We start from the raw sequence: 12,256 nt of genomic DNA, 5'->3' as shown, positions 1-12,256 counted from the left end.
TACATGTGAGTTTTAAAGATAAATTCATGTTTTAGGTCTCTAACAAAACCGATACACACCACAAACTGGTTCGTGTTTTCGCTTCTATCCTTGCTGCTACTGGATAGTTTCCTAGGTAACGGTGGTGAATAACAGAAAGCTTTCATTCGCCTTAGGATGGTCGAGCTTCTAGCAAGGCCTCCTATGTAATAGTAGCCGTTGCAGAGTAGCTTCCGGTTCGGCGAAGAAAAATGGCGGTGAATTTTGTTCTAGGTTATGTTGGTTGGATTCTCTTATCGTCTTTTTGAATTTATTTACGCTTTACCATTTTATGCTAGAGTGCAGAAGATGGATACTTATTCACTTACTCGCTAGTGGCCGCATTTGGCACAGGAATGTTGGTTTGATTTTATACTATCTTAAAACTTAACAGCGATAAACTACAGATTTTTGTTAGAAACAACGATTACTTTAGTCAATATTATCAACTTTGATTGCAGGGCGAGGATATTTTGTGTTTACACTATTCACGATTCACAGGAAAATGCAAGAAAATTTGTTGTAGTTTGTACAAATTTACATCACATTACTATTGAACTTCCCGAACCACGGAAGTTCGTGCACTTTCTAACGAAATTTAGATTTTTTCTAGATAGATGCAATTTAAAACTTGTCCAAAAATAACAGATTTAAAATTAGATCTCTAAAACAACAAACACAAGGGCAACAAAAACTATACTATACGAAAAGATGTTTTCCAAAGGGATAACGGATTGAAATTATTTTTTTTTTCATTCTGTTCTTTCCGATAGTTCAAGTGTCGAAAGGTTGTATGGAGTAGTGGAACAATCATATTTTCGTGGTGTTTAAAAATACGCTTCGGAGTGATAAATTCTCTAATGGACCATCAAACAATACAAACAAAAAGTCCTGATACGGCGATGTGGAGTGTTTAAATGCATTACAAATGTCAATTAATGATTGTTATTGTTGTCTTAAATATAATGGCTACGATTCATGTCGGATGGAGAAAACCTTTTAAGTTGATATAAAATGTACTGCAGCTGTAATCGACAGACTAGCGACGGAAATAAAATTATACAATGAGGTCTTGCTTCCTTTTTCTATTTTCAGCACTTCTACCTACCACTGCCGAACAAGGCCTTGAATTAGGGTGTCGTGTGTTGTGATAAGATCAGTAACTTTTAAATCAAGAGTTGCCCATGATTCTTAATAGTTTGGTTTTGATCTTGGAACTACCCAGTTTATTAGTTTGATAGTTAAATTTAAACTTTATGCATTCAAGTTTCCACCTTTCCCAGTAGAACATTTGGACCACCCTTATATTTTACTCCTTTCTTTCGCCAACATGCGATTTCTTTTCGAGCATTCCGTGATGTTCCATTAGTCCATAAGTATTGCAACTTTAATTAGTCGTGTGCTTGAAGCCACGGTGTGAAATGAACTAGAACTAATTTCGTAAATGTATTTTTCGCTTCCATTATTCCATTAGAGCTATCAAATTCGTATTCGCATTAATGCTACTATTGAATTTCGATAAGCTTCGACTCAAAATTTAAAGTCAGCTCCTCTCACTATCTGTTCCTTTCTCCATTAAAACTCAAACTTAACGCACAAACTACCACGCTTCCCCATTATTTCTCCACTGGATAATTCATACCAAACTGCACGCCAGCGGAAAGCGTTGAGCTGAACAAGGTCATCACTATATTTTTGTCGATATTTTTTTAACAATACCTTTCCAGAATTTTTGAGTTTTCCCATAAATAATTGCTTGTCAGCTATCTGATGATGTTTACATCCAACCTGGTGCGTGCTGGGAAGGGATGGTAAAGAATTCCTACGATAAACTTCCATGCCCCGGTTCGTTTGAACTTTGTCGTGTCGAACGGGTGGTTGCTGGGTGGGGGTTATTTAATAATTTCATATTCGGAATACTGTTTATAAGGGTAGGTAGGGAGCAAAATGCTTCATGCGATTTTCTAATGCGTCCTGCTAGTCTGCTGAGTATCAGTTTCTTTTTCAAAGTTCAAGATTCACAAACATGCATCAGTTGAAAAAGTTTCTCGGTGCGGATTCTTCCAGCAGGAGGATCAATTATTGGATTCTGGCTAAGTTGAAAATCTTGCTTCTCTTTAGCAAGCTTCCCGAGTAGTTTAGAAGTTGTTTTTAATGAGTCGCTCGTCCCGTTGCTAGGAGTTTGTTTACCTTAGCGTTGATGGCAACGGATGAGGAGGGTACATGTTGGATTAAGTAAATGGTGTGCAAATGCGTTAAAAAGTTATGAACAAATAGGACAGGTTTTTAAAGAGTCCAGTTGATATATTTGGTGGTTCAAATTAATTCAATAGAAAACTATTTTGTTATAAAAATCAAATACTAATAGATATGATTTATAAATATGTATAATCGATTCCCAATTGAATTAGCCATGGAAACAATATTCAGTTTGTGTTTAAAAACGTTTGAAAATTATTTTACATTTTCTGATCGGCACCCGACCAAGAAGTTTGTTAGCTGCGCAAATAGATTACATGTTCGGATGCCGGCCAAAGGTGAATCCTGAATTTTATCCAAATCCTTCGACGATGGCTCAACTGGCGCTTGGGTAAGTTGAGGTTAGCCACTTTAACCTACCATTGTCAATGATCAGCGAACGATAAGAGCACACAAAAGGTAAGTAATATTTGAAAACGAGTTCTACATGCGACTACTAGTTTCGAGTCCAGCAAGTTCGGCATTACACCCTCTAGAAGCGCGCACAACCTTATCGTTTGCAGGAATGAGGAGGCTGTTTGTCATATCCACGACCTCATTCAAAATGTTAGAAAATACCCGAAAATACTCAAAGAACCGAATCGCCAAGCCATCTTCATGGAGCTTACGATATGTGACGATACCTAGCGAAATGTTTAAATGATCAAAGGAGATAAATCTAAAGGATCAGATAACGACGGTTAGAGCTTGTTAGGCATGATTCAAGTCTTCAACTCGTGCGTTATACTGTCAGAGCATAAAGCTACATCTAACACCTCTTGCCTTCCAAACCATGCAAATGTTGGACTATTTCGCATGCTAAGTATGTGCGGAATCGGACTACTTCACCGTTTTCCCTTAGTACGACACAGCCTTAGCGAAATTTGTAGTTTATCATAAGATGATTTAGTGCTGTTTTTGATTGTAGCAGGCGGACGGATTGGTTTTCCGTGGTGTAGTGTCTCATTATAGAACTGGCATGTAGGAATCTGCCCTGGGTGTTCTCTGATTAAAAGTCCCATTTTCGGTCGATCTGCATATAATTATCACGTTTGGTCAGACGCATTCTTATCGCACGAACACCATTTGGAACACCCGGGAAGAAATTCTTTCAAGCAGCAGCTGTGACGGAATCTACTTCACGATGTTAGGCGTGCGCGGGGATAAATCATGTAAGCGTACTTCTATCGAGTCATTATCAATATATACAAGGATGCTGATTTTAACTTTGTCGCATTCAGCGATATGCTGTATATTGTTTCGCGAATCGAATGACTCTGGTTAGGTAATGATGCAGTTGAAGAGTGTAAACTTCTGCCATATTGAGCTCCATCTGTACTTTTAATAATTGTTCCTTTTCCCGAATAGCTGCTCTAATGGCACATTTTGAAAAGTCAGTAGGAACAGAGTTAGTCCACAGTGGGACTTGCTTCTGCTGTGTAGCGACACTCATTACTATTTCACGCGGTAGGTAGAGTGACGTGTTTGTGCACTGAATAAAGAACAAGCGATAGGTTTGCTTGCTTCACTGATGCCTATAGCGGAGCAATTTTTTTGTGTTTCTGCTCTGTGTGAGTTGAGAAGGGAGACTGATTGTTGGAGGTCCACTGTCGAGTGGATTACTGAAATGCTGCTGGACTGTACCAGCTTCGTTGGGGGATAATTGAAAATTTTTGACAAAGGCATACAGAAGTTTTATATATGACTCCAAATGGTGCTGTCAATTACCTTGGAAAAAGTTTCACTTTCTTATCTTAATGAAGAGCTCAATTGGATCAATTGCTCAATTGTGTCGTTTCCAGTAACTGCACTTAATACTTTGCCGTTTTACATCAAGAAATAGTTGATAACATGTCTTTGGATCAGGAATAGGTTTTCACTCGAATTACCAAGTTATGAAACAACATAATTATGAACAAGATCCCGTTTGGTCCAATAACGATTTTTTGTTTTATCGGGAATAATTAAAAAAAACCTGTTTTAAATTAAATTAATCCACCTAGTGGTGCAATTGCGCCTTTCTCATTTATCCAAACTATGATTCATTAGGTGTTGGTGTTCAATAGAATTGTGAAAATGTCTATTACATTCTTATTTCACTTAGCACGTATCCCACGACTATCACGAAAGTAGACGCAGTCTCACTTTAAACAAAAAAGTATAGGGGAGACCGGGGCTGGTTTGCGGTGTTTTCAGTTTCCATTTTATTCCGCTTTGATGTACAGCGATCTTGCGAAATAGAACATGCGGCTGTAGCCAACATCCCTGAATTTTATCAAAGTGTTTGTTGCATTGTCTTTGTTTATATAGAAAAAAATGTGTGATGCGGAATCCCCGGCCCCGGGGTAAGTTATGTATGTATGTATGTATGAACACGCCAGAAAATGGAGATTCAATTATATCAAAGTTTCGTGCTGAATGTCTTTTCAATAAAATTGTACATTAACCGGCAATTGCCAATATATTTCAGTCTCAATAACCCGGCATTTTACTTTGACGCGTATTTCATATTCAAAAGCATATTTTTGAGATTCTTCAGGCATTTGGCCGAAGTAAATATCCCCTGCATTGACGAAATACACAAAGTTTTACTTTGGAGTGAATTCCAAAAATAAAAATATTTGATGACTATATTTGCACTGTAAATAGTAGCGCCAATTTGTCCCGCGTGCGTTGCAATCAGTGATCTAGATGTGCGAATCGAAGTAATTTGATGACCATGTCAATAGTTTTTAGTCTCTGCGGTGTTATGATTGTACCGATTTATATGGGAAATGCCAGTGTAAGCTTACTAACCAACCTGTAACTCCGGAACTAAAAGTCAGAACCGAATGAAATTCAGCAGCAGTCAATGGCATTACTGTATCTTTCATTTGAAATCAAGAATGTAAAAATCGGTAAAGAATTCGCTGGGTAAAAGGTGTGATATTAGCTTAGAAACTTGGCGAGTTCCCCGGAGGCATCATGAACCGTCACAGGTGGCCAATGTGGTCAAAGCTGGTTTGATTTATCATTAGTTATCCAGACCCGCAAACTAAAATAATTTTGAAGCCATTTTAATATGTTTTACGTCATTTGGACATCATGGTTGTACCAGTTTATATGGGAATTTGCTGTGTGACCGCACTGTTCAACCCGTAACTCCGGAACCGGAAGTCGTATCAACTAATAATTCAATAGCAGCCTATGGGAGCGCTATACCTTTCAGATGAAACTAAGTTTGTGAAAATCGGTTCAGCCATCTCTCAGAAAATTGTGTGACTTTAAATGACACACACACACATACACACATACATACACACAGACATTTGCTGAATTCGACGAACTGAATCGAATGGTATATGACACTCGGCCCTCCGGGCCTCGGTTGAAAAGTCGATTTTTTCAGTTACTGCATACCCTTTCTTTATATGAGAAAGGCAAAACACGTCTTTTTTAGATTTGTACAATATTGTTTACATACAAAAGAACGAACACCGATTCTGTTTTATACTTGGTCGGCGAGAGGGATGAGATCGGCGTGCGAAAGAGAAACATTCAAGCTGAATTCAAACAGATCTGCGCTGAGTTGGTCGATAGCTGCTCTATGCAGAAGACCGACAATATGATGGCAGTTGCCAATATGGACTGAACAGCTGCCACAAATTTGGAAACTGTTTGTGGTTTAGGTATTGATATTGAAAACTCTTTTTTGGGTTGGTTTGCGTTGGCAATCGGTAGAGATGCATTCTCCTCTGTATATTCCGCGCAAGGTTGTCCGTGGTGCGCTGTCTGATTACAATACTTGCACATAGGAATTTGCCCCTCATGGGTGCATAACGTAGTGTTGTTAATAGTAGCTTCATGGGTTTTGAGTTTTATAGTCAAGTGGGAGGGGATAGGTCTTTCGATCCGCATCCTCACCAAAAGAACACCGTTAGATGTACCCGGGAAGAAATTTCTCCACGTATCAGGTGTAATGGATTCTACTTCTCCGTATTGCGACATGTATTTTGCGATTATATCAGGAGGGGTACGTGGTGATAGGTCATGTAGCTTTACATCTACATAGTCTTTTTCTATATACAAGGGAATCTTAATTCCAACTTTATCACTTTCAGCCACGTCCTTAAAATTGTTCTGCAAAACGAAACGTTCGGCATGGGCTAACGTGTTGAATGATATGAGTACTACATTGCGAAGATGATGATACTGTAGATACATAACCTCCTTGAGCCTAAGCTGCATCTTCACCATCAGCAGGTATTCCACTTCACGAAAACTCAATCTTATTGAACACAATTTAAAGTCAACGACCACTGTGTTGGGTCGGAGCAGAGATATTTTGTCAACTTTGCACATGATGGCAAGAATAAATTAAAAGTTTTCTTTGTTCTCGAGACAATGCACACTAGATCGAGAGGTTGCAAGTTGTTGTTCACTTGGTTCGATTGTACGTCTGACTTGGGCAGAAGTAGAAAGTAGACTGAGACTTTATTTGACATTTGACTTTTGTTAAAACGAACGTTCTTAAGGGTATTGTCTACTCTATGTACTAGATCAAAAAAGTCGAGTTATTATTGTTTGAATCGACGGAATACGCGCAATACAGCGCCAAACATGATTGCAAGCGCACGGACGTATCCGTCCTGTTCTGCGTTCGCTTCTTTGTTGGTGGTACCGCTTGTTGATTTGGTGACACTGAGCGCGATTTTTATTGAGTGAATATTTGTTTCTGTCAGACTCGTAAATCTTGCTTTTGGAGCTATTTGTGCTTTGCCATAAGATAACGATCTACTGTTTACGGTTATAGTAGGCGGCCTTTTCTATTCTACTTCTGTACAAAGTTTTTCGTGGTTCAGTGTCATTTTGCAGAATTTGCGCATAGGAATCTGCCCTGCGTGCATAACCAGTGTTGTCTGATTAGACGTTATATTTTCGGTTGATCTGCATTAAATAGTTATGTAAACAGGAATTTGTTTGTTCACAAGCATTCTTACCATAGGAAATGAGTTAGGAATACCCGAGAAAATGTTCCTGAAAGATAGGAAATCTTCTTCTCCGTATCTTGACATATTTTTTAACACCATGTCAGGTGTGGACGGAGATAAATATGTAAGCGCATCTGCCTAGAGCCGTTGCCTATATATCCGGGGATGCTGAAGTTATTGTTGCCGCATTCTTTGGCGTGTTGTTTCGCGGAACGAATAACTGTGCTTGGTTAATGTTTGATATGATGCAATTGCAGGGTATTAGATCCTGCCAGATTGAGCACCTTCTGTACTTTTAGCAATTGTTTCACTTCTCGAATAGCTGATCTTACAGAACTTTTCTAATAACCAATAACAGCACAATTCGGCCAGTTTTTGCCGTGTATCTCTAGCGGAACGACTTTTAGCTTCGACTCTGAGCGAGATGAGAAGGTAGGCTGACCTCAATTAACCTGTAATTGAAATAAATATTCATTGTATATTTGTATTTTTATAGCAAGTTAAAGTATTTTTACGCCTAAAATGCATCGTGTTAAAATTGAACAGTAATGTTGAGCCTCACTAAAGATGTTTGTGATATCTATAAGAACCCAATTGTTATGCGTAAAATAAGGAAATCAAATCAGTTCAATTCAGCCAGCAGTCGGTTGCCCAATATACTCGCAGTTGTTTTATTTACGTCTGATTCCTTATTATTGCGTTCTGTGTCTTTATTTTTGTCAGTTACTGCATATTCCAACAGCTTATCAAAACCGACTCCTATACTAACACGTCATATTGTTTCCCAAAAAAAACTGCATAAGAAATTTTTTTCGACAAACTTATATAAATATAAAAGCTTTTTGAGTTTATTGAGTACGGGAATGACGAGTTGTATCTGCTACCTTCTCAGCTTGCTTACAACAAAAGCTAAAAACTGCTCCAACGCTACCAGCGGATACATCTACCCGTGTATCGCTTTGTCTAAGCCGCAGAAGCAAACTATCGTGCTCCGATCTACTGTGTTGAACGTGAACAAAAATGAGTGACGATCAAAATAAAAGTATGTGCCAAACTTTATTCCTGTTTACTTTTTGAGATGTACCTAAAAATCACTTAATGGAGAAGTGGAAAAAATATCAAATTTACAAATGGAGCTAAAGATCATTAATGTCTACACCCTACAATTTCACCATGTTAGACATCGATTACTGACAATTTTTCAGACTATTAATCAAGTCGAAGCGTTGGTTGCGCGAAACGAAATATATCGTTGAATGTGGCAACAAGAAGTCGGTACCTTTGGCGATGACACAATCTAGGTACGAATACACGAATTAGTTCCGTGTACGGAAAGGGTACCAGCGAACTGAAAAGCTCGTAACTATTGCAATTTTAGCAACATCATATATTTTGATTTGAACAGTTGAATGTATACAATTCCTCTAATCAAGATTCAAATAAGTAAGGGGCCATCAGTAATTCTAGCCCTGGGGCCTGCCGCGGCTCGCGACGGCCCTGAATACGTCCTGAAAACGTGCCATCAAAGCATAATTTTACTATCAATGGGCACGATGTGAAAGAGAGATGAGCATCGAACGTATAGTGAGTGTAGATGGGTCTGGTCATCGCGCGCTTTAAATCACGAGCTGCTCAAAACTGCTCCAACCATGCTTTCGATAATACCCTAGGAGTAATAGAATGTAACCACCGTTCCATCAGTTGATTCTACGACATAAACGGAATTTTTAATGACCCATGGATTCATAACCTCACGTCGGATGAGCAAACGAGAAGATATATCCAAGTAATGTGATTGGATCTCGCGTAATGCTCAAAAAACGATCAGGCCCGTAGCATGCGGTTGGCCCCCGCCAAGGGCGCCAACTATATCACTCGTTTTCTCAATTTCATAGAAACATAAATGGGACAGACCACATTCAAAGGGCTGTAAAGCAGGCCACCTCCTTAGAACCATAGCAAAGATCGCAACCTTGTACGCAGTACACCTGGGCTCGATTCCCAGCCCCGCGCATGAAATTAGAATTTTTTCTACAGCGATTTTTCTAAGGTTGAAAATTCTATACACGAATTTTAAAAAATCGAGAAGTCAGTTCCATACTGTACCGTGAAAATCGAAGTCTTCTCGGTGCAGAGAGGAGTTTCGCAATAATACAAAGTGGCCGGTGCCCAATCTAAGCTCATGCAGTCCTGCACTAAGTTGAATTTCTAGTTGAATGGTCGAGCCATTTGAGATTTTTAGTGTTCCTGGAAGCACTGGAAACTCCTCGTTTGATCTTAAATTACTAAGATCGGAGGCTGTTTGCTTAGGCTTTGTATCAGCACTTAATCGAGCTGCCATATTTGGTGGTTTCTCAATTGAAAAATATTAGCCTTTTCAAAAAATCTCATATGCCTATAGTTTTAGGTGCAGTAGCAGAGATCCCCATAAGAAGATGTCAAAGTCATGCTCTTCATGAGCTAAGCAAGCAAAATATTTTCTTGTGATGAATGGTGTAACTCTTTTCAGTTACAAAAAACTGCTTAGGGAGTGCTATAAGGGAACGTTTCAAATTCTCCGGGCATTGTTTGTACGCGGGTCATGCTAATAGATTATGTAGACTCTTCTCACAAGAGACACGCTTTGCAGCATTCCTAAAGATTCCCTGCGCACTTACCCCCAGTGCTGAGCTCCATGCCGGTACTGATGGCAATCCTGCTAGATAAAAAAAATGAAACGGATAGCAGTGAAAACAGTATGCGATGCTTATTGAGTTATGGTTCTCACTCTAATAAATTAAAAACAGTAAGACGGTTCTCTTCTGAACCTCTCACCCATTGGAATCATTATTGAGAGGAATTGAAACTGACCATCATTTTATATATAATATTAATACGGTTATGACGGTCATCTTATTACAAACAATAAAGTAGTATTAACAAACAGGCGGCTTCGCACAAATAGCTTTGCATAAAAGAAACATAACGATGGAGAAGAAATTAACAAAGCACCGCATGTTGCCTAAATACAATACATTGATAATATTTCGTTTACTTTACCAATACAAAATAAATGGTACTCAATCTGTTTATCATTTCAATGTGCTTTCTCTCGCGCAGCGTCTGTGAGAGATAGTTAACTGAAGCATCAAGTGAGAAAAATGGAAATGAAATAACGGTCATTTTTGTGGTGATACGGTCACTGTATATTTACCGTCACAATTCAAAGACCATCGTGAGATTGCACAGCACTGCTTGCCCCATCGCTCACGGGAGTAAGTCAAACTCGAACCGGTGACTGCGCCGTCGATCTCAATTTTGTGGGCGAGCATGTAGACGTGGTAGTCCTCTATAATATTCTTGTCGCCAGTAATGTCACTTGTTTCCTTTTAACAGGATATCACAATACTGAGCTTAATTGGGCGAACTTTCGAGATGTACTTCGGAATACTTAGTGGATTATGTTGGATTTGAAAGAAGATTTCAATACAATGTGCATGATTTTCAAGAGGAGCCTTCGTTGATGAATCTTGTTCGACATCCATTTTATCTGGGTCTTCTCCAATAGAGTTCATTTATGCATGAGCCTATAGCCCGACGCTAAGTGAAAACTTTAAGAATGCGTAGGAAAAGGCAGAAATTACTGGAGATATTGTAAGTGCGAAAAAAAATTATGGCACGAGGTATGAAAAAAGATGATTTTTCATGATATGACTGAAGGAGATGCATGGTAGTGTTTGATTACCCAGAATTCGTAATATGATTAATAAATGTCTCTCAAAATTATCAACAATTGAAGAAAATGTGTATTCTGCTAAAAAAATTAACCAGGCCTAATTTTCTGGAAATAAATTTTCAAGTATATTGAACTTTATATTCGTAAATGTTGAATTTTCAAACCATACTGTGCACAGTAAGTGTCAAAATTTTAGGTAGAAAAAATAAAAATGATCATCAAATATGAATTCAGCGTCACAAAGTTACCTTAATGTGTCATCAAATTCACAGGTTATGCTCGGTTTGTATACGGTTGGGCATGTTTTGTAAAACTTTTCACAAATTACACGAAAATCTTAATTGGAAACCGACAAAGAAACACTCTTTAGAACATGTACAACATAACCGTTCGAACACTATCAAACGTATTTATTTTTGTATTGCTTAACGAACGCGCTGCAGGATCTGAGCAATACACATTTTTAAACCGTTTTATTCTCAGACTTTAGGTCATTAGGAGTTAAAAATAATCGAAGCTCTTTTTGACGGATGAAAATGAACCTGATACAACTCGTGATGAACAGAAAAAAATATTCATTCAAAAATCCATTCAATTCAATAACATTCAATTCACTGATTACCTAAGTAAATGTTTTCAAATGTTGGTAAAGCAAATAAAATAAAAATTACCATCGCTTATATTGTACCAGGGCCTACCTTGATGCGTTTGATTCGTTGCTGCACGTTAGCTTCGTGCAATAATGGGAAACGAATGAAAACCTGCTTTGAATGCTTGACGTTTTCGGTAGCGTCTCTGAATATTGAAAATGAATGCGGTTGAACGTGATCAATTTTTATTCAATGGATATTTGTAACTTTGATTAGGATGACCTTAATCTTATGGCATTTTCGTTATATATATATTGTACTACACTGGTGTAGTCGGTATCGCACTCATTTATTTTTACAGTTTCACTTTCACCATTCATTGCATTCGCCGTATGTAAGTGTGTCATCGTTCCAAATTTACGCACTTGTCTGCGAATACTGCTGAGAATACAACGAAGACTCATTAGTGTATCCATTTTTTTTTCACTACATTAGAGTTGAAACTGGGTGGCAGCATGCCAGGTTGTCACGGCAGTGAAGATATGTGGAAGCCAGGAACGCATGCTTGTTGCTAGGCACCGACTCGCTTGTTTACATTGAGAAAAAATGTAATTCGAAGTGAAAATTCAAACGCACAAATGAGAGCTTTCGGACATTTTCCTTCGATCATCTGCACAGTGACAGAAAATTTGAAGTTTTGTTAGTAAACGATTAAGTTTCGCGGG

Source organism: Topomyia yanbarensis, chromosome 3, assembly GCF_030247195.1.
Source record: "Topomyia yanbarensis strain Yona2022 chromosome 3, ASM3024719v1, whole genome shotgun sequence".
Taxonomy (NCBI): Eukaryota; Metazoa; Arthropoda; class Insecta; order Diptera; family Culicidae; genus Topomyia; species Topomyia yanbarensis.
Note: the sequence above shows the minus strand (reverse complement) of the source record.